General features: G+C 38.0%; 1 long non-coding RNA gene across 2 annotated transcripts; it reads left to right on the top strand.

Moving 5' to 3' along the window:
- The first annotated feature begins 488 nt into the window (after positions 1-488).
- Positions 489-21,122, top strand: LOC141489841 (uncharacterized). 2 transcript variants are annotated; one of them, XR_012469005.1, is made up of 3 exons: positions 489-570; positions 8,190-8,496; positions 20,990-21,122. It is a non-coding gene; the product is annotated as an uncharacterized LOC141489841 (long non-coding RNA). The 2 variants fall into 2 exon arrangements; XR_012469004.1 differs by lacking the exon at positions 20,990-21,122 and adding an exon at positions 10,027-10,384.
- Positions 21,123-22,112: the final 990 nt, after the last annotated feature.

Genomic DNA, 22,112 nt, shown 5'->3' with positions numbered 1-22,112 from the left:
TCAATTGGCAGCAGTGATGAAAACACTACTTGCTTATTTCCTGCCTTCAGTTTCTTACCAGGGTTTATAAGATCAGAGATTTAGAACTGAAAAGGACCTTAAAGCCTATTTAGTCCAACCCTTCCTTTTACAGAGAAGTACCTGAGAGCAAAGGAGGTAATGTGAATTGCTCAGTCTCACCTTAGAAGTTAATATTAGGTGGGGGAGATTTGAACTAAGATCTTTCTGACTCTTAAGCCCATTATTCTCTGTCATAATCACTCCTGTTTATATAGGATTTTAATGTTTGCAAAGTATGGTTATAATTCCTTTTTACAGATGAGGAAACTGAGGCAAACAGAAGCTAAGTGATCTGCCCAGAGTCCTAGTGCCAGATTTGAATTTGTCTTCTTCCTTCCAAGATCAGTATTCTATCTGCTAGACCACCAGCTGCCTCAGCTTTATGACCTCTCAAGAATCTTATGATTCTTTAGTAGTTTGTTCTAGGTTCCTTTTGTTGATATCAGCTATTCTCATGTGGCTCAGCAGAAGTGGGTAGTAGTTGTCAGATCTGACCAGTTTCAAGAGATGGTTAAGTATTGCAGTAGATAAATGCTTTCTTAGAATAGTGGGAGGTTTTTGTCCCTGAGCAATGTGGTTGTCAAAATGTTGAATGAATGAAATGTTCTGACTATTTTGTTTGGTGTCAAAAAAGTTCCTGTTATAAAACAATAATATGAGGATTCCAATATTATTTAATTTGTTCGCTTATAAGGGGTTCTTAAATTTTTGTGCCAAACTAGTCCATCCCCCTACCCCAGTCTTTGACAGTCTGATGAACCCTATGGATTCCTTAGATGAATGTTTTTTGCCTACATTCACAATGGAAAGAAATGAAATCTTTGAATTGGAAATTAATGAAAAGTGTAATTTTCCCATCAAATTTCAGGAACTCCCTCCCCCATTCAAATTCTAACAATGGATCTCAACTTAAGAAGTCCTGAGCTAGATGGTTATGTGACAGGATAATCAATCCTATATTGGTTTGAATATCTGAGTTGAAAAAATACCCTGTTCCACAGAGTACAATATTAAAACATAACACGACCTCATTAAATTAGAAGAGTGTGTTATTTTCATAAAATAAAGTTCAGTTAAAGCAGAATGGCTCCTGTATAAAGAAATAAACCCACAAATCTCATATCAGGGAATGGTGGTCTGGTAATGCTATCACAAAACTCAATGAATAATAAATTGAATAGAAGTCAACAATGGGGCCCTGTTGCAATAATGGACAATAGCATTGGGCTGCATTCAGAGGGATATTACTCAAGGGTAAAACAGGGAAGTTATTATTCCACTCAACTTGGCCTTCATTAGACCCTAGTGGGAATACTAAGTATATTCAGTTTCAGGTCCCATATTTCAAAATAGATGTAGACTAATTAAAGAAATTTCAGGGGGGGAAGGAAACGATTAAAATTTTGAAAAATTAGTATTATGGGAAAATAGGAATGAGATTACCAGTGTTTAGTCTGGAAGAGAAGATACTGAGTGGAGACAGAAGTCTTCAAATATGTAAAGAGATGCTACAAAGAGAACAGAGATTCATTAGTCATTCTCTTCAACCCAGAGGACAGATCAAGCAATGTCACAGTGCCAAAGTTATTTCACATTTAAAAATAAAATCCATAAAGCAGGGAGTAGAACCTAGGAAAAAGCATTGGCAATTGCCTACTATTCCCTTCATGCAACAAATAGTTATTGAGTGTAATGACTCAGGGATCCTCATAGGACCTGCCTCTCTCAAAAACAAGGGAATAGCTTTATTGGCAAAATCCAATAAGTTGCTATCACTAGGTTGAGCTGGGATGTAAGGCCATCATTCCCATCTCCTCAAAGGTATGACATGTGCCTAGGCTCCAGAGCAACAGAGAATATCACCACCAACAGACACAAGCAGACAATCTAAGGGACAAGGGTAATGATGTTTTTTGTCTGTTCTCAAAGAGGACCTTGACATCAGGGAGGTGATGCCATGACAAGCATATGAATTGGCTTTGAGGGAGCAGGTGCTATGCTAAGTCATAAGTCTCACTTTTTCCTCCAGAGTCATCTGAATCCAGATATGAATCAGCATGACTAGAGATGGCCCTGGTTAAATCAAGGTTAAATGTTTTGCCCAAGGTCACATAGCTACTAAGAATAGCAGCAAGTCTGAGGCTTGATTCAAACTCATATTCTCCTGATTCCAAAGCACTTTATAAATAAATATCTCATATGATCTTTACAATGATCCTGCTAAGTAAATGTCATTAATCTGCAGTTTACAGAGGAGGAAACTGAGACACCCAGATGCCCCAAAGGGACAAAAGTATTATCTGGGTGTTGAACCACCTCTTTCATAGAATTGATGATCAGTTATAGGCATAACACTAAATTCAACAATTTCAAGAAACTAAATCCAACAATTATTAAATGCTTATTTCATGACATACCATGCTAGCTAGGCATTGGAAGTAGAAAAATAATAAATGTGTCCTCAGAGAACTTGTCCTAGTGAAAACTTCTATCTAACCAAGAATTCTATATCTGTTTACTATGAACATTATACATACATGTATGTGTATACCAATACATATATATATATATATCTGTAAACTGCTACTACTAACCTCCCTCAAACATGCATGCCTATATATGCAAATATATATAGAAATACACATGTAGCTATGTATGCACATATATGGGTCTATGTATATAAGCACATATATATATAGTATACACACAAACTATATTTTGAAGTAATTATTTCCTTTCCTTTGCATTTTATTCCATGCATTTAAAAACATTATTCTGAGAAAGAGTCCATAGGATTCACCAGGCTGCCAAAGGAGTCTATTGCATGACTTCCAGGAGTAACACCTGACTCCTGCTTCTTATAGTCTCTCTACACATTGTTTTTACAAGGAATGGACATTGGCCAGTTTGAAATATGTTTGATTCAACCAAACAATCCTCAAGTTATTTATTAAGTTTCTGCTACGTACCAGATGCTGTATTAGGTGATAAGGATGCAGAGACAAAATGCATTCCCTTCCTGCTGTGTCTTTCAGGGTGCTACTTGTCTTTTCTAGAAGGAGCTAGAAATTTAGAGACTGGGACAATGCATAACACCTCATCCAGAGGTCAGGTAGGCATACCTGGCTGAATCAGACAGTTCCTAACCTGGGAATATTGTAATAGTGGGACAAATATGGTCATAGAGTGTGATTAGGGAGATGAGGATTTGGATCAGCAAGCAACAGATGAATATTCTCCAAGAGGTCTCTGGTCAGAAGTGAGACAAAAAACTGAAAGCTAAAGAGTTCAAAGCAGAGATGAAAATTAATGTTCAGAAGCAGTATAGATTTCAGGAGACTGATGCACAAATAGGGTTTGTATAATAATAATAATGATGATGATGATGATAATGGTGTTAATAAACTCTCCTCAGAATTCTTTTTATATTTCCTGGAAATGGAAGTGGTAGGAGGGTAGGAGTAGATTTTCAGGGATATGAGTAATTCAGCTCAGGAGCATGCATACTTAGATTCACTTGAATATTTAGGGAAGGGAGAGAGAAAAAAGTATGCAGGACCCATGGGAAGGCATCTATGAATCCCACACTAGTAGGGATGGGGATGATTCTTTCAGTAACAGTATCATGAATTTAGAGATGGAAGGGACCTTAGATACAATCATATGGCTTGCTCAAAACAATTGGCAGAGCTAGGTTTCAGACCCAGATCAGTCACACAACCAAGTTCCTTCTCTGACTTCAAGTCTAGTGCTCTTTCTACTAAATTTGGTTTTATTGGGTGAATTCCCTGTGGGAACTCTAAGGAGTTGGGTCAATTTGCTCAAAAACATAGGGGATGTCTCCTGTTTGTATTCTCTGTGGGAACTCACCTTTGAAGAATCACTGGGCTTTTCTATCTGAGACCAGGGAAGTAGAACTCATGGAAGCTAATTCAAAGCACCTCTACTACAAGGGGATAGAAAGAGCATTGGCCCATGGAGTCAAAAGAAACTGACACTTACTAGCTAAGTTACCCTGAACAAGTCATTTAACCCCATTTGCCAGTTTCCACATTTGTAAAGTGTACTGGAGAAGGAAATGGCAAACCACTCCAGTATTTTGCCAAGAAAACCTCAAATGGAGTCATGAATAGACTGACACAACTAAAGAAATAACCTCATGGGGGAAACAGCAAATGATAAGAAAAGCTGCTTCAGTTTCTTATTTTATCATGGAATTGTGAAGTGATACAATCATTCCGGAAAACAATTTGGAATTACCCTTTTTAAAAAGTTTCCATGCAAAATTTCTAAGCCTAGCTTACTCCCATTCTTCCTACCTGTGTTGCCTGAAGCATATACTTGGTCTCTGACACATCAACAAGGAAGTAGCAAGGGGATTATCAATTGCATGGATGTTGTGCTACTGAAGTAGCTAGCTGGCATAGAGGATAGACTTAGAATAAGGAAAATTGGAATTCAAATCCTGCCTCTATCTGTCTCAGTTTCCTCATCTATAAACTGCAGATAATAATGACATTTACTCAGCAGGATTGTTGTAAAGATTATATGAGACATTTATTTATAAAGTGCTTTGCAAACCTTAAAGTACTACATAAAAGCTAGTTACTACTACTACTGCTGCTGCTGCTGCTGCTGCTGCTGCTGCTGCTACTACTACTACTACTACTATTACTACTACTATTACTATTACTACTGTTACTGCTGCTACTACCCTCCTCAAACATCTTCTCACACACAGACTATTAAAATAGCCTCCTGGTTTGTCTCCCTGCCTCAGGTCTCTCTTTTCTCCAGTCTATCCTCCAGATTAACAACCTAAATAATCTTCCTTCTCAGTATCTCCCTCTTACATCCAGAAGCTAATATAAACTCCTCTACTTGACTTGTAAAGCTCTTCACAACCTGATTTCTTTTTATCCCTTTTCAGTCTTCTTACACTCTTCTCTCCTTTCTGTGTTCTCTGATTCAGTGATGATGGATGAGCACTGTTGTAGCAAATTCTACATGGGAATGATCACTGAGGCACTCTGCTCATATGCCAGACTCCTATTACAGTTGTTTGCATGCTTCCTTCCTCTTTAGAACATTAAGTTCCTTGAAGTCAAATCTTTGCCTTTCTTTGTATCTTCAGAATTTAGCCCATGTACCTAAATACATAGTGCTTGATATATATATTTATTAAATGATTATAAAGTCATCAGGTGAACTAGCTCTTGGTCTAAGTTCGTATCAGAATAGACACGTGCTTACTGAAGAGAGGAAAAGAAATAAAAGTAATCTAAGAGGCATGTCTCAAGGGAAAGAAATATTTAGGAAATGAGGTAGGGGTACAAGCAAGCATAGGGAAGGGTTCAGAAACTTTTAAGAATAACTTTAGAAAGGATTTCAGAAAAACCTGGAAAGACTTATGTGAACTGATATTTGGTGATGTGAGCAGAACCAGGAGAACATTGTATACATCAATAGAAACATTGTATATGCTCAACTATGATAGATTTAGTTCTTCTCAGCAGTACAATGATCAAAGACAATTCCAAAAGACTTGAGATGGAAAAACACCATCCACATCCAGAGAAAGAACTATGGAGTTTGGATACAGACTAAAGCATACTATTTTCACTTTTTTTTAAAAAAAATGGTTTTGGGGTGGCTAGGTGGCACAGTGGATAGAGCACAGGCCCTGGAGTCAGGAGTACCTGGGTTCAAATCACTTAATAATTATCTAGCTGTGTGGCCTTGAGCAAGCCACATAACCCCATTTGCCTTGCAAAAACCTAAAAAAAACCTGCTTTTATGGTGTTTTTTTCTTATGTTTTTCCCTTTTGATCTGATTCTTCTTTCTTAATATGACTAATATGAAAATATGTTCAATATGATTATACATGTATGACGTATATCAGATTACTTGCTGTCATGGAGATATGAGAGGGAAGAGAAGGCAGGAGACAGAAAAATGTGAAGCTCAAAATCTTACAGAAAATGAATGTTGAAAACTATCTTTACATGTAATTAGAAAAAAACAAATAAAAAAAGAATAACTTTAGAAGATAGAAGCTTCATAAGAATCATGGTCTTCCTTCTTCCAGGGGAGGAAAGAGGGATCCTATAAAGGTAGGTAGAAAAAAAAAAGATGAACAACATTCTGGAGTTGGCACTGGACATGAGGGCACCAGGCCTAATGCACTCTGAGGAACTTCCTTTATTTCCAGAATCTCTTTTCCTGCCCACTACATCTGCCTTCTCCTCTGTGACTTGTGAATTGTCAGGGCTTCTTTCATCAAACACCATCCTAATTGGGAACAGTTGGTTAAGGCTGAGATGCCATTTGGAGATAGTCCCACTCTCAGGCCTCATGTAGAAAGAAAGGAAAGAAGTCCAGGGAATCAGATGGCTTTATCACTACCCTGGGTAAGACAGAGTATAGCAGGACTGCTCTGCCTCAGCCTTCAACCTAAGGACTTTTGGAACCTGGCCTGGGCTTTCTTTTGCAGTTTCCTCATCTAAAATGTGCCAATCTAAACTGACTGGGGACTCCCAGCTGAAAACCCCTAATGAATTGCAAAGTATTAGCATTATTGTTTTTTCCTATTTGATCTCACAGGGCAGGGTGAATTTATAATATAATTGTTTCCATGGCAGCAAAGTATATTGCCATAAACAGGGGACTTTATGATTTCATGGCTGGATTAAGAAAAAGAAGAAACTGGGCTGCCAAGGAGGAAGAATTTTCTTTCTCTGGCATAAATATATTCAATGATAGCAAAGGGACTAGACAAAATTGTTTTCAGGGTTTGAGGCTTTTGTTGCTGTTGTTAAATGATCTTGTTTTGTAAGTTCATCCCAGTGCAAAAAACCCTTCTCCAGGCATGTAATTTGTGTAATGATGCTGCCGTGCTTGAACACACTGAAGGCTAATGATGAAGTTTTATCTATTTCTGGAAAGCTTCAACAAAGATAATACCAATGGCTTTATAGCAAGTCAGGTTTTGGCACGAGTTTTGTTTGTTTTCTCTGTAGGATCTAGTGCCATAAAGTTGTTCATCACAGATCAATTTCCAGGTAAGGGTAGGCTTTCATCATCATTTAGGAGCCTGTCAAATGCTTTCTTTTTAAGATTTTCCCTTTCTTGCATTTCTACTGATTTGTATTCTAAGGGGAACAGCAGAGCCTATGATTGGCCTTGTCTACACTTGCTTAGGAAGAAAGTAAACTTTCTTTCCCACTTTAATTTGCATCCTCCTTGAATTAAGCCTTGGTTTTAAAAAAAAAATCTAACGAGGGTAAAGCAGGGATTTGAAAATCAGATTAGATTAGATAAAGAATTTATTAAATGACTTACTGTAACAGGCATATAAACACAAATAAAAAGAAAGACTTGTCAAGCTCCTTATTCAGTTTTTTATTCTCATTAAGGAAGGTCATATATAAGGGAAAACCAACATGAGATAAGGAGCAGGAAGAATCTTGGGGAGGAGATGAGAGGTAGAAAATTATTTCTGAGTCGCCAATTAGAAGTGAGTATTGTTGGTCAAGGCTCATTTCCTCACATGAAGGTTCAGGGAACTTACATCCAGAAATACAATGCTTTTTGTTTTTCATAGAAGCAGTGACTCTTAAAGATTCCATGACTGGCTTTTTGCACTGGAATCTTCCAGGGAGTCATCTTTATGCTGCAGTCCGCACCTACAAGCGTTTTTCCTCCTGATGTTCAAATTGCTAGACTATAAAGGATAGATCTGTTCTAGGGGCTTCCTGATATTTAATTCACTCCAGCATCTACCTACTTCCTCCCATCTGACTACCTCTCCCTCTGTTCTCTTTGAGATCACTAGGATCCTCCTATTGACTAAACCAGAAACCATTTCTAAATTTCATCCTCTTTGATCCCTGACATACTTGCTGATAGTATGGGAAGAAGTATTTAATATCCTCTAATTGATCACTTAGGATTTACTAAGTAATTATCAATATCATTTCTAAATTGAGAACTGAACACAAAAGTTCAGAATGTAGTCTACCAATGTGGAGCTGGCAAACTCAAATAGAAATGTATTCCTACTGGCTACATATTGATTTAGAAAACACAAATTAACATTATCTAATTTTTTTTGCTATGGTTTTTCCAGGAGTAACATATGACAATGAGAGGAAAGCTGAAAGCCACAGAATCAATGTTTTTGGATTGTGATATTGGAAAAGACCTTTGAGAGTGCCTTGCACAGCAAGGAGATCAAAATATTTTGGAATTGCAATGAGAAGAATGGATGCTATTGGGAAAGTCTGAAGGCAAAAGAAGAAGGGAATGGTAGAGGATGAGAAGGTATCTTGGAAAGAATGAACATGAACCTGGACAGATGACAGAAAATTCTGGCATGCTGTGGATTATGCAGTCACAAAGAGTTGGACACTGCTGAACAAATGAATAATAACATGGTATATATAGCACTTTTATTTTGTTAAACATTTCCCAATGACATTTTTAATATGGTTCAAATTTAGGAGTTTGACAACTCTGAAATGCAGAAGAGAGTAGAGAAATTTTGTTGTTCAGTCATTTCAGTAGTATCTTCATGACCCCATTTGTAGTTTCCTGGCAAAATACTCAAATGGTTTGTTATTTCTTTCTTGGTTCATTTTACAGGTGAGAAAATTGAGGCAAATAGGGTCAAATCACTTGCTTGGCATTTAAGACTTTACCTCTGGACTTTTCACACTAGAAGCATCCTCTTCCCCATGGCCTTTTCTTGATTACCTATTTCCTCAGTGAATCTCCTTTTTAAAGAGGATACTAAGACTAATCTAAGTCTTCATTCCTTTCTAGGACATAGCCCTAATTCCCCAGACTGTCTCTACCATGCCCCAACTTGGGTACCCCCACCCTCTTTTTAGCTTCCTTTTCTGTATGGCCTCCCATTAAAATGCAAAGTCCTTGAGGGCAGGAACTATCTTTCTGCTTATATTTGTATTTCTGGATGTAAGTTGGCACATAATAAACTCTTAATGAATGATTATTGACTGATTTTTCATAATTTTGTCCTTTCTCACATTTCTAATTTTCTTACATTCTACTTCCCTTTATAAATTTTATAATTTAGGGATATTAACCTACTTCTGATTTATTGCACAAGATACTCAAGAGATATCTCATTTCCTTTGCATTGGCTATTTCTTCCTGACTCAAAGCAGCTAGTTATTTCAGTGTATAGAACACCAATCCTGGAGTCAGGAAGACCTGAATTCAAATTCAGCTTCAGACACTTAACAGTTGTGTGACCCTAGGCAAGTCAATGTTCTCACTTATAAAATGAGCTGGAGAAGGAAATAGCAAACCACTCCAGTATCTTTGCCAAGAAAACCCCAAATGGGGTCATGAATACACTACTGAAATGACTGAACAAAAAAATTTCTCCTGCCTGAGATGATCTGCCTCCCAACCTTCAATTTTTAAAATCCTTGGTTTTCTTTAAGACTGTTCGAATACTATGTCCTCCGTGAGGCCTTTTCTGATCCTCCTGCTGTCTTGTTCCATGTTCCATTTTGCTTAGTTCATTCTTTCTACATTGATGCAGTGAGAAGAGCACAGGACTTAGTCAGATCTGAGTTTGAATCCTGCCCCAATTAACTCCTCTGTAAAATGGAGATAATGTTATTATAGATCCAAATTCACAAGATTATTCTGATAATCAAATAAGATAATATATGTAAAGTACTTTGCACACATTAAAGGGCTTTACAAATGTTAGCTAATATTAGCAGTATCTACTCCTTTATGTTGTCTCTTTCAATAGAAAGTAAGATTTTGGAATCAGAAACTATTTTTGCCCTCCTTTAACAGGGAGCATCTCCAGTGCTTAGCAATACCTAGAAAACAGTATAAATAATTATGAAAAGATATGAATAGTTATGAACTATTACCTAGCAAATAGTTATGAATAATTTCCTCTTGTTTTGACATCTTCCTAGGAGTCCCATTTTGCAGGTCATGCAGCTTCTCCCTTAACCTCTGAACAGGTTACACTGATGCCTCTCAATGGATGGGAAAAGACAATGCAACTACTCCAGTAAAGACAACAGTTACAACAGGAAGTCTATCAAATAGACCCTCCCAGAGAAGAAAATTTTAAATTGAAAGCTGAAGAATTTGTAGTTTCTTTAGTTTGATGACTGCATTTCAAAATAATTGATTTCCTTTGTAATTCATTTTATGCATTTAAAAATATTCTGAGAAGAGGTCCATTAGCCTCACTAGATATCCAAGAGATCCATGTCAAAGAAAAGATTGAGAACCCCTGGATTAAAGGAATAGGAAAGTATTTCAGATGATGGCATCAATGTTGCAGCAGAGGCTAAATCTGACTTATCTGTACCATCACAGGATCTACCTTCTGTTGACTCTCTTCACTCCATATCCTATTTCTTTTCAAACACAGCCATAGAACATGAGGCATTCCATCTCCTAGCTTCCGTCTCAGTGGGTTAGTTCACAAAGTAGAGATCTTACCAACACATACACACACACACACATAATGCTTGACCACCCACCTGGCTATGCACATGCTCCTGACTTTTTGTGAATGGCTTACCTGGTTATAGTATTAATGTGTCTGTTCTCTCAAATTGGTTGAAATCAGCCTCAATGTAGCAAGGTTGCCCACCAATCTTACGTCCACTACAATAGAAACTGTCTTCTCCTCTCCTTAAACACCCTCACAATATGACATTTCTGTACTCTGTAAATTACTTCTCAGTGAAATTTCACCTGCTGCTTTAGCATCACAGTCCTGCTGATTCCCTAAAGTCCCAGTCACAAAAGTATCCTAAGAAAAATCTCCCGAACAATGTACAAGATACTACTTGCACCCTTTTTTGCGTCCAACTAGCAAACTATTGATTCCCTTTAATATATGAGCAATCACATATATTTCCCCAGGCAATAAGACTTCTCAAATATCTAATCTCTGTTGCTCCTACTGGCCCAAACACAGCTAGCAAAACTCCCAAAGCCCACTTTCCCAAGAAAACAGTTGCCACAGGCACCCTGAGTGTCCAACTGAACCAGATGAATTCTCCATCTAAGAAGGAGAGGTAGGACCCTGGTTTCCTAATACTATCAGGAGCCATTTTGGTACACTGAAGAGTCTCTTTCTTTCATACAAACTGATAAGAATAGTCATAGAATATTTTTGCTTCATCAAAATTATAGCTGGCCAATTAAAAATTCATCAGTAGCCTCACTGCTTACAATAGCACTCAATAGTTTTTTCTGAATGGCTGATTCCTCCAAAATGTCATCTTTAAATTTAAAAAAAAAGAAAAGAGGAGTTCCCAATTACAGACTCTCATTCCCCAGCAAGGAGCTGGAATCTTTAAGAGTCACTGCTTCTATGAAAAACAAAACAAAATAGTCAAAAAAACCCAGCTTAACTTGTAGTAAAGGTACAAAGCAATATTTTTTAAAGAAACATTTTATTTATTTTGAGTTTTACAATTTCTCCCCTAATCTTCCTTCCCTCCCCCTTAGCCTCCACAGAAGTCAGTCAGTTAGTCTTCACATTGGCAAAGCAATATTTTAAGTGGCATAAACCAATGTCTGCTACCTTTTAAGGTTCCATAGGTTCAACTTCAGTGAAGGAGAGGTGAGAGCTGTCACATCAAAGGGGTGATCACCCTATCATGAGAAGTTAGTTCCCTCTTGCTCTGGTGTCCTCCTAGTAGTCCCAGCTTGCAGGTCATATGTCTACTCCCTAAACCATGAATAGTCTCCATTAGATGGGTAGAAGAGCAATTACTGCTGTCAGATCCCTACTCTAGAAGTTCTTGATCTTTTTTGCATGTTGGACTCATTGGGTTATCTTATCCCTTTATAGAATAACATTTTAAATTCATAAAAGAAAATAAATAGCATTTTAAAGGAAATCTATTGTGTTATAATACAATATAAAAAATTAAACCAAATTTACATAGATCTAGAATCCCTGCCCTTTATTTTTTTTTAGGGTTTTTTTTTTTGCAAGGCAGATGGGGTTAAGTGGCTTGCCCAAGGCCACACAGCTAGGTAATTATTAAGTGTCTGAGACCGGATTTGAACCCAGGTACTCCTGACTCCAGGGCTGCTGCTTTTATCCACTATGCCACCTAGCCCGCCCATCCCTGCCCTTTATATGAACTACTAGGCATCATCTTTCCTTGCACATGGGGCATTGCTTCTTCTATCTCCTATACTTGGTCAGAGTGTGATGTCCCATGTCCTTATATGTTGCTAGTATGGGTGTTTAACCTAGAGAAGAGAAGACTTGAGGTAGAAGAGGGAGGGAAGCTCATGCTTCTCTTCAAATGTTTAGAGAGTTGTCACCTGGAAGAGAAATTATATTTATTCTACTAGAGAGATAAACAGAGAAGCAGGCAGAAAAAGAGAGAGAGAGAGATGAAGAGATATAGACATCAGGAGGGATCCATTAGAATTAAACAGTAAGCATAAAAATATAGTGCATGATATATGTTTATCTGTTCATATATATGTTTATTGTTATCACATGATTTATGAGAAATTTTGTCTGGAGGAGCTCTGACTGTATTGGCTGCAAACAGCTGGTTATATTATCTTAGTCTAGTGAGGATATGGTGCTAGAAGTTTTGGGTGGGGCCAAATAAAAATCTTGCAGGCCAAGTAGTTTCCCGAAAAATGACAAAAACTACAAGAATTCTATTTTTGAGGCTAGGTTAAAGGTCAGGTTGAGTCCCATAAGTATAGTAACTGAGGCACTTCATCCATTAATCTTGCATTGACTGGGCTCAGAATTACTGTCTCCTAGCACAGAGGAGCAAAGTTGGGGTGGGGGGGTTGAGAGATTTTTACCCCTTTCCCTAATCCTAGCTACCATCAGAAACCAGTTCTCCCGCCCAACTCCTCAGTGAGAAATGAACTCGGTTGGCCTATGAGGTAATCTGGCATTTGCATCAATCACTCTCTGGGTCTCAGTCAGCAATGAAAGATGTAGGGCTGGTCACAGAAAAGTGGTATACACTCAGTATGCCATAGGAGAGGCCTACAGGTGAGAGCTTAAATTTGAGATTAATAAAAATTCTAGAAAGAAAGGAAGGGTGGTCCTCTATCATCCCATCAATTTCCAGTAGCAACCACAGTCTTGATTTTAACTGGATACATGAGCTTACAGAGCAATGTGGAAGGCTAGAATTGTAAGGTGCCTTACAGATCACTTAATCTACCTCCCCCCATTTTACAGATGGGGAAACAAAGCTTAGATTTGCTAAACATTACTAGAGTTAAATGACTTTGTCAAAGTCACATAGGTCTCTCTTGATTTCCATAGCTATTTCTTTCTCCTTAAAGTTTCCTTTTTCTTATCTCCATATGGTTCTGGAAGAGACAGTGAGAATGTTGTCTTTGTACAATACCCCCCCACACACTTTAATGCACATTATGTACTTGCCAAGATATCATTTATTTGATGTTATGATCATCCTCAAGATTGAAGGACAACTTCTTCTGATTCTTTCTTCTTCTTATTATTATTATAAGAGTCTCATTTTGTAAAAGTCTACATATTATCACTTACCTCTACCCTCCATTAAACATTCCAACTCCACCTCTCACCCTAACTCCATTTGGCTCCTTTGTGAATGAAAAGAAAGACTTCATTTCAGATTCGGTCTAACCTACTACCCAAGGTGGGTCTGAAATCTGCAAATGTCTGCCCTTTTCCACCTTGGATCTCAACACCAAAAGAGTCTAAACTTGGTTCCTGGCTCATTCATCTATTTTTCCTAGTTTCTGAACTTGACTTTCTGAGCCCACCCACCAACCCCGAAAGACTTCCCATTTTATACCACTGGTTCAGCAAATTTTGAAGCTCTACACTAGAGGGAGCTGTTTATTAGAACCAAATCTGCCATAATAACCAGCCAGGGAAGCCAATTTCATAAACATGTCCTTTCATCAATGACATCAATACTTCGCTTAGGAGAGAAAAAAGAAAATTTGCTTGCTTAGATCCTAGGAGTATGAAAATAGAGTGTATCATGTCAAAATTGAAAAATGATTTCTTTTTCATTACTTAGGAGGACATTTAAAAAATAAAAATGCATTTATATTGCAATATAAAATTTGCAAAGCATTCTACTTGCATTATCTCATTATCAAATAATCAAATGGATCTAGGATCTCAGGGTTTCAGGGAGTCAGAAGTTCTCCCTCCCCAACCCCACCCATGAGGTCATTCATGATCTCTACATGCCTGACTATCCTATACAGTTTTTGTTTGTCTTTACATTAAGATGTAAAACACAGTCCATTCATTAAGCCATAAAGCAAATAAAATAAAAATACTAATGATAGCAAAATCTGCATCTGATTAGCTAAAATTTTTCAAATCAATGTGCAGATTCTATCCTTAAAAAGTTCCAATAGCTTGTCTTGAAACTTCTTTCCAAACTTGGTCACTTTTTACCATCCTCCCAGATCCTAGAACCTTCTTTTCTAAGATGACTGTCCATCTCATATATATATATATATATATATATATATATATATATATACATATATATATATATATATATATCTTGTATGTACCATTTTGTGTGCATTTTTTGTTAGTGTTTAGTCATTTTTAGTAATGCCTAACTCTTCATGACCATTTGGGGTTTTTCTGGTAGAGATACTGGAGTGATCTACCATTTTCTTCTGCGGCTCATTTTACTGATGAGGAAACTAAGGCAAACAGAGTTAAGTGATTTGCCCAGGGTCATACAGCTAGTAAGTGACTGAGGCAAGTTTAAATTCATGAAAATGAGTCTTCCTGATTCCAAACCCAGAGCTCTATCCACCATACCACCTAGTTGTGAGATATTGGACTAGGCATGGAAGACATAGAAATGCAAAACAAAACAACTTATGCCTCAAAAAATTTATAATCTTTTAAGGGAAGATGTGACATGTGCATAAGAATGACTCCCATAGGATAGCTTGAAATACTCAGTAAAGAAGGGTTAAGTTCTAGGAAGACTTCATAAAGAAGGTAATGTTATCTGTGGCCTTGAAGCAAAAGGTAGCTTTTATCTGGTAGAGAAAGGTCAGTGGGAACCCAAAAAAAAGAGGTGGGAAGAATTAGATTGCTATCTGAAAATGTTGATGAGTCCAGTTTGTCAAAAACAAAATTTTAACATAGTCCTTATCTTTGATCAATCACTGCCACTGATTTAAATGATTATGTGGTCCTATTATTGTTGAGCTTAGAATGTAAACTTCTTGAGGGCAGAGGCTATTTTTGTCTCTCTCTTTTTTGTATCCTCAGTCCCTAGTACAGCATCATTGAACAAGATTTTGGAATGGCCAGAGCTGAACAGAAGGTTTGATCCTCAGATACAGGATTCAGGTGAAGCATGGAGATTGGAGGAGAGGGGGAAAATATGAGGGACTTAATGATGATGAACTGCATGTATTCCTGCATAGAAAAATGACACTGATAATACTCATATGAACCTTCTCAGCTAATAGAGCAGGTAGAGGGAGCTTTTATAGTTGAAGCACAGGAGAAAGCTGAATTCGAAGATAAAATATGGTGTAAAAATGGAGTCAATAGAAAAAAAGGAAATGTAATGGGAGAAAGAAAAAGGAGAGGGGGAATAGGCCAAGATATTTCATATAATAAGATTTTTCTTTATTACTATGAGCTATTGCAATGATATGAAAGGGGAGAGGCAAGGGGGAATGAGGGAACCTTTGCTCTCATCAGAGGTGACTAGGAGAGGAAACAGCATATATACTCAATGGGGTATAGACATCTGGAGTAAGAAGGAGAGAAGGGGGACAGGGGGAAGGGGGGGATGTGAATAAAGGAGGAGAGGATGGACCATGGGGGGAGAGTGGTCAGATATAACACATTTTCTTTTTTACTTCTTGCAAGGGGCTGGGATTGGAAGGCCTGTCCAGGACCATAGGGCCAGGTGGATTCTGGGCCGAAGGGGTGGTATGGGGGCTCAGGGCCTCTTGGCCCCAGGACCAGGGATCTGTCTGCTGCGCCACTCAGCTACCCTACAGCAGAGTCAGAGTGAAAGGAGAGAGAAAATATAGTACATGGTAGTAGAGAGATTCAAAAGGAGGGAGTTGTGATCAGCAATGGCAACGTTGGAAAAATATGGAAGTAACTTTTGTGATGGACTTATCATAAAGAATGTGATCCACCCATGACAGAGTTGTTAGTGTTGGAACAAAGACTGAAGCACATGTTTTATTATTATTATTGTTTGGGGGAGGGTGCAGGGCAAATGGGGCTGGGTGGCCTACCTGGGGCCACATAGAAGGATGATCTTTGGGTGTCTGAGGCCAGATTTGGACCCAGGTGCTCCTGGCTCAAGGACCAATGCTCTGTCCGCTACCCAGCCACCCCTACTATTATTACTATTTTATTTTATTTGGGGTCTTTTTTTTTCCTTCTTTTTGGTTTTTGCAGGGCAGTGGGGATCGGGTGGCTTGCATGTCACATGGCTGGGTGATTGTTGGGTCTACGGGGCTGGATGTGGGCTCGGGTGTTCGTGGCTCCAGGGCTGGTGCTTCATCCATTGCACCACCTGGCCATACCTACAATTATTACTATTTTTTTTATTTTAATTTTTTTCTCTCCCCTTTACTGTATCGCTCAAGCAAGTCTATATTCATGGGGGGAGGGGGTATTTCATTTATTCTTAAACAAGAATATTTTATTAATGTAAAAAAAATTTGTACAAAATGAGAATAAAAAATAAAAATTAAAAAATTAAAAAAATCAAGATTAATAAATGCTTAGTGACAAATTGACTACTTGTTTAAAGTAATAGAAACTTTCTTAAAGAGAAAGAGATAAAGATCTGGTCATAGGTACTGGTACTACCTCTGACATTTACCATCTATGTAACCCTGGGCACATAAATCACTTAATCCCTCAGTGTCCACAGGCAATTCTCTAAGATTATAAATTACAGACCAATGAGGGTGGCTCAGTGAATAGAGAACAGAACTGGAGGCAGGAAGACTGATCTTCATGAGTTCAAATCTGACCTTAGACATTAACTGGGTGACCCTGAGTCACTTAACCCTGTTTGATTGTTTCTTCATTTGTAAAATGAGTCAGAGATAGCAAGTCACTCCAGTATCTTTGCCAGGAAAAAACCCAAATGGAGTCATGAAAAGCCTGCCATAACTAAAACAACTTAACAATGACAAATCTGTTTATATATTGTATGTGTTCATTAGAATGCAACCACCTTTAGAGCAGGGATTACTTAATCTGTTTTTATATTTCCTTCACCTAGAATTGTCTTGTATAAATAGGAACTTAATAAATATGTGCTAAATTGAATTGAGCCTGCCCAGGGCCATATAGGTATTTAATAAGAGTTTCAAGAGAGAAACCTAGGTTTTATGACTTCCTAGTACATTGAATGTTCTTTCTATATCATATGCTTCTCTTCTTTATCAATTACTACTATGATTCTAGTTTCTTTTTGCTTCCCATATTCTACATTTCATTTAGCTATCTACCCAGCTATATTCTAGCCATCCACCTTGAAATTGTATCCTTAGGTGTGATGAGTTAACTCACTCATTTTGGGAAATTCTGCTGGGGTTAAACATGCAATGTTAGCCTAAACTTATATACTAGATGCTGCATATCCCATCCATCTGATCAACCCCTGCACAGAGACTTTCCATCATCTGTTCTGACATCACAGAAGTACCAATCTTCACCCCTGACCTCTTCCCACTTTCTTTTCATCTTTTCTTTTAGAAATAATTATTAAATGAAAACTAGCATTACTTCTGGGAAAAGGATGACAACTGACTATTCTATCTGTTCTAGCCATTATTTCTGTGACTTCCCTGATCAAAACATTTTTCCTGTCCACTACTGGCTTATATTTGTTTTATCCCTCTATTACAAGAATTCTTTTTTTTTTTTTGCAAGACAAATGGGGTTAAGTGACTTGCCCAAGGCTACACAGCTAGGTAATTATTAAGGGTCTGAGACCGGATTTGAACCCAGGTACTCCTGACTCCAGGGCCAGTGTTTTATCCACTGTGCCACCTAGCTGCCCCTATTACAAGAATTCTTAACCTTTTTTGTGTCACAAACCTCCTTAATAATCTAGTGATAACAATGGAGACCTCAGAATAATATTTTAAATATACAAAACAAGGTACATAGGATCACAAAGTAATGAATTATAGTGAAAGTGTTTTCAAAATGCAAGTTCATAGATCACATATTAAAAGCCATATATAGATCCCATATTAAAAGTATTGGGGCAGCTAGGTGGTGCAATAGATAGAACACTGGCCCTGGAGTCAGGAGGACCTGAGTTCAAATCCAACCCCAGACCCTTAATAATTACCTAGCTGTGTGACCTTGGGCAAGTCACTCAATCCCATTGCCTTAAATTTTTATAAATGCCCATGGTAGAGGGAGACCTTAGGGAAGAATCTTTGCCAATGAGGAAGAGAAATGACTCCATGGCTTCTAGTATCAAGAGAATTGGTTGAGGCATTAAGAGATAATGTGTCTCTAGAACTAGCATATGTCAGAGGAAGGTCTTGAACATGATTCTTCCTTATTCTGTCTCTCTAACCACTGCTCAATGTGTGTGAACATATGTGCATGTGGAAAAAAGAAGTACAAGATTAAGAACTTCTACATTAGAATGTAAGCCCCATGAAAACAAGGACTCTCTCTCTCTCTATCTATCTATCTATCTATCTTTCTCTTTTGTATTTGTATCTTCAGAGGCATAGAACCTAGCATTCAGTAAGTGCCTAATAAATGCTTTTCTTTCATTCATTCATCTTCAATGTCCTTCTTGAACTTTGATTTAGATATAGTATTGCTATTGCTATTTTTTCAGTTAGAACAAAAACTTTTTTTATTCTGAAGTAGAAATTGATTGTGTGTGTGTGTGTGTGTGTGTGTGTGTGTGTGTGTGTGTGTGCAATTAAGTGTCCTAATAGAGACTGCTAAAATTCTTTCTTCAGGAAATGGACCTCAAGCATCCTTTCAATGCCCTCAACCTTTTAAATGTTGGGTTTCCATAGGCATGGTCACACCTTCCTTTGAGATAAAGATTCCCTGATCTCTTTGAAATGACAGTCTGGAAGAACTAGCAACAGAGAGTACAATCTCCTATAGAGAAGATTCTTAGCATAAACAGAAAGAACTCAAAAACATAGGATGGGACTACTCTATGTGGAAGGAGCCTCTGAGTGAAACCCATCCTGACTTTAGGGAGCCTGAAGATTTTCAATTCTCTCCCATTTTTTCCAGTGGGTCTAAGTGCTGACAGTGCATAATGGCCCAGAAGTGGCAGGTGTCACACAGATGGGAGAACAAATGGGCAAGAAAGGAAGGCAAGCGGCAGCTGCTTCCTTAACTCAGGGGATTTCTGGCTTCCCACAGACTCAGGAATTGAATCACTGTGAGATGGCTCAATGAGATTTCATTTAATCCCACCCACAGTCATATGAGAAGTCTCTTCATTTGAGACTGAAACAATAGCTTCTCCTTTTGACCTGACAAGGAAGATCCATCTCCTTGTCTCAATTTTTACAATTATCCCAATTGTTAGTACTGTTAAAGAATCAAGGTAACCAGGTGGCCCAGTGGACAGACCTGAGTGAGTTCAAATCTAGCTTCAGACTAACTGTGCAATGCTGAACAAGTGATATCTGTCTACCACAATTTCCTCAACTATAATAATAGAAATAATAGACCTATCTTCCAGGATTGTAGTGAGGATAGATTGAAATTATATTTATAAAACACTTTGTAAACTTTAAAGTGAGATAGAGATGGAGATGGAGATGGAGATAGAGACAAATACAGATATTTATATGGATATATAGATATACATGCACACACATATAATAGTTATTATTACAAATAATTATTTGTATATACATTTGAATATTGAAATATGCTTTTATTTTTAAAAATAATATGACAAAAGGGGGTGTATATAGGGTATTCAGAGAGAACTAGTACCTCTGGTGTGAGGGTATGCTGAATTTTCAGGTTTTCTTGACCAGCATGCGCTGCAGTCACACCATGATAAAACCGTCTCATAACAGGCTAAACCAGGTTGAGGGTAACTGATAAGTCTCAAACCTTTCAATGAGTTAGGGAGATGTTTACCCCAAGCATGTGAAGACTTCCCCTGGCAAAATGGGCAGATGAGAACAATGTTCCAATAAGCACAAAGATAACTGAAGGCAGGTATGTGGAGGACTTAGAGCTTGATCAGACAGTGAAGATGCCAAGTTCATCCACTGCAACCTGAGCCATTGTCAGTCATCCTGACCTTTTTCTTGCCACTGAATTTCAATGACTCTGGAAGAAAGGGTGAGGCCAACACCTTTATACACCTCTGCCTCACTTAAATTCAATTTATACCCAGATCAAAACATTACCCTGTGATATCACTGATCATCCTCGCAAACAAAAGATAAGCAATAATTATTACAAACTATCAAAAATGAGCAATCCCTAAGGAACTGGGAAGGGGGAGATGGAAATTGTCTTTTCCATTCTGCAACTAATTCATTATGTGACTTGAGGAAAGTCACTTCAATTTTTGGAATCTTAACACTCATCTGTAAATGAAGAAATGAGACAGGATAGCCCCTGAGAACTTTTCCAGTGTTCTTAGAGAAGCTGAGCTGTCCCAACCACTGATTGGTCAAAGCCTATCTTTTCCCCAGGCAGCAGAATTTATTCCCGTTGAATCCATGAGCATCACCATCTTAGAACTGGCTAAATGTGCCTTCAATCATTTGTTGTCCTCCTGTATACCCCATCTCCCCAACAATGCAATATTTAACAGCCCAGCCATGGACTGCTTTCTGATGATTCATGTCACATTTCCTGTTTGGTTTCCTTTATAGCTTCATGGTTCCTGGTGTTTTTACCCATCTTCTCTTGGCACATCCTGCCCAAGAGTTCTTATCAGAGTTGTCAACATGTAACTCTCCTCCTGCGCTCCTCCACTGAATCCAGATGGAGGCCCAGTTTCACATTCTTAAGGCAGAGGCTCATGCTATTTTTATTTCCTTCAACTTCTACCCCTCATTGCCTACTGATTTGAAAAATAAAAATGTTTCCCCACAAGATCTGCCATGGAGGGTTTGTGTAGCTTCAAAAATCTGTAAGTAAAGACCCATAGATGTTCTCCTAGTAGTCCCCCAAATGACCTGAAAAATAAACAAAAAGAATATTTCTGGGACTCTGGCAATGACCAAATTCAGAAATGCCTTCTAAGAATGTGGTTTGTGTTTAATCAATGACTTGAGACCCAATATGTTCAATATTTGCCCTTTGGTATTGACTAGAGCAGGGGTACAGAAGTCCACAAGTTCAGTCTGCAAGTCATATAAGGCCCTCAAAATCATTTGGTCTGGCCTGACCAAGGCAACTACAGGATTGATTTTTAAATTGATAATTTTGTATGGCCCACAAATGATGTTATAAATATCAAAATTACCCTTGGAAGGAAAAAGTTTCCCCACCCCTAGACTAGAGCATGTGATTAGAGGGCAATTAGGAGGGTCTGAAAAAAGAACTTTCTTGGGAGGGGAAAGGAAATTTCCCCAAATTTCCATATCTTGATCTAAGAAAATAAGGAGGAAGACCTGTCAAATCAAGCCAGAAATTATGAAAATAATCAAATCCAAGAGCTAGGTAAGAGATAGTAAAAGGAATTCATGGAAGCTGTGTAAAGTTTGGGAAGCCAGCCTGGTTATTGCTAAGAATCTACATGAATGGTAGAGATGGGCAATGTTATGATGAGGATTTGGTTACACACTACTTGCCTACTTGAACAGAATAGTTATTACTCCACAGACAAGTTCAGTTGAGTGGTGAATAAGGTTCAGCTATGTTCAAAACAAAAAGAAGGGGTAGGTGGTAAAAAGAACAGCAGTTCCCAGAGAACCTGAACCCCACCCCCACCAAGATAGTTGGAAGAAAGACAGGCCTCTGAAGAGGAATACTATATACATATACACAGAG

This window comes from Macrotis lagotis, chromosome 5 (genome assembly GCF_037893015.1).
Source record: "Macrotis lagotis isolate mMagLag1 chromosome 5, bilby.v1.9.chrom.fasta, whole genome shotgun sequence".
In the NCBI taxonomy this organism is placed as follows: Eukaryota; Metazoa; Chordata; class Mammalia; order Peramelemorphia; family Peramelidae; genus Macrotis; species Macrotis lagotis.
Note: the sequence above shows the minus strand (reverse complement) of the source record. Positions and strands in the feature narration are given on the sequence as shown.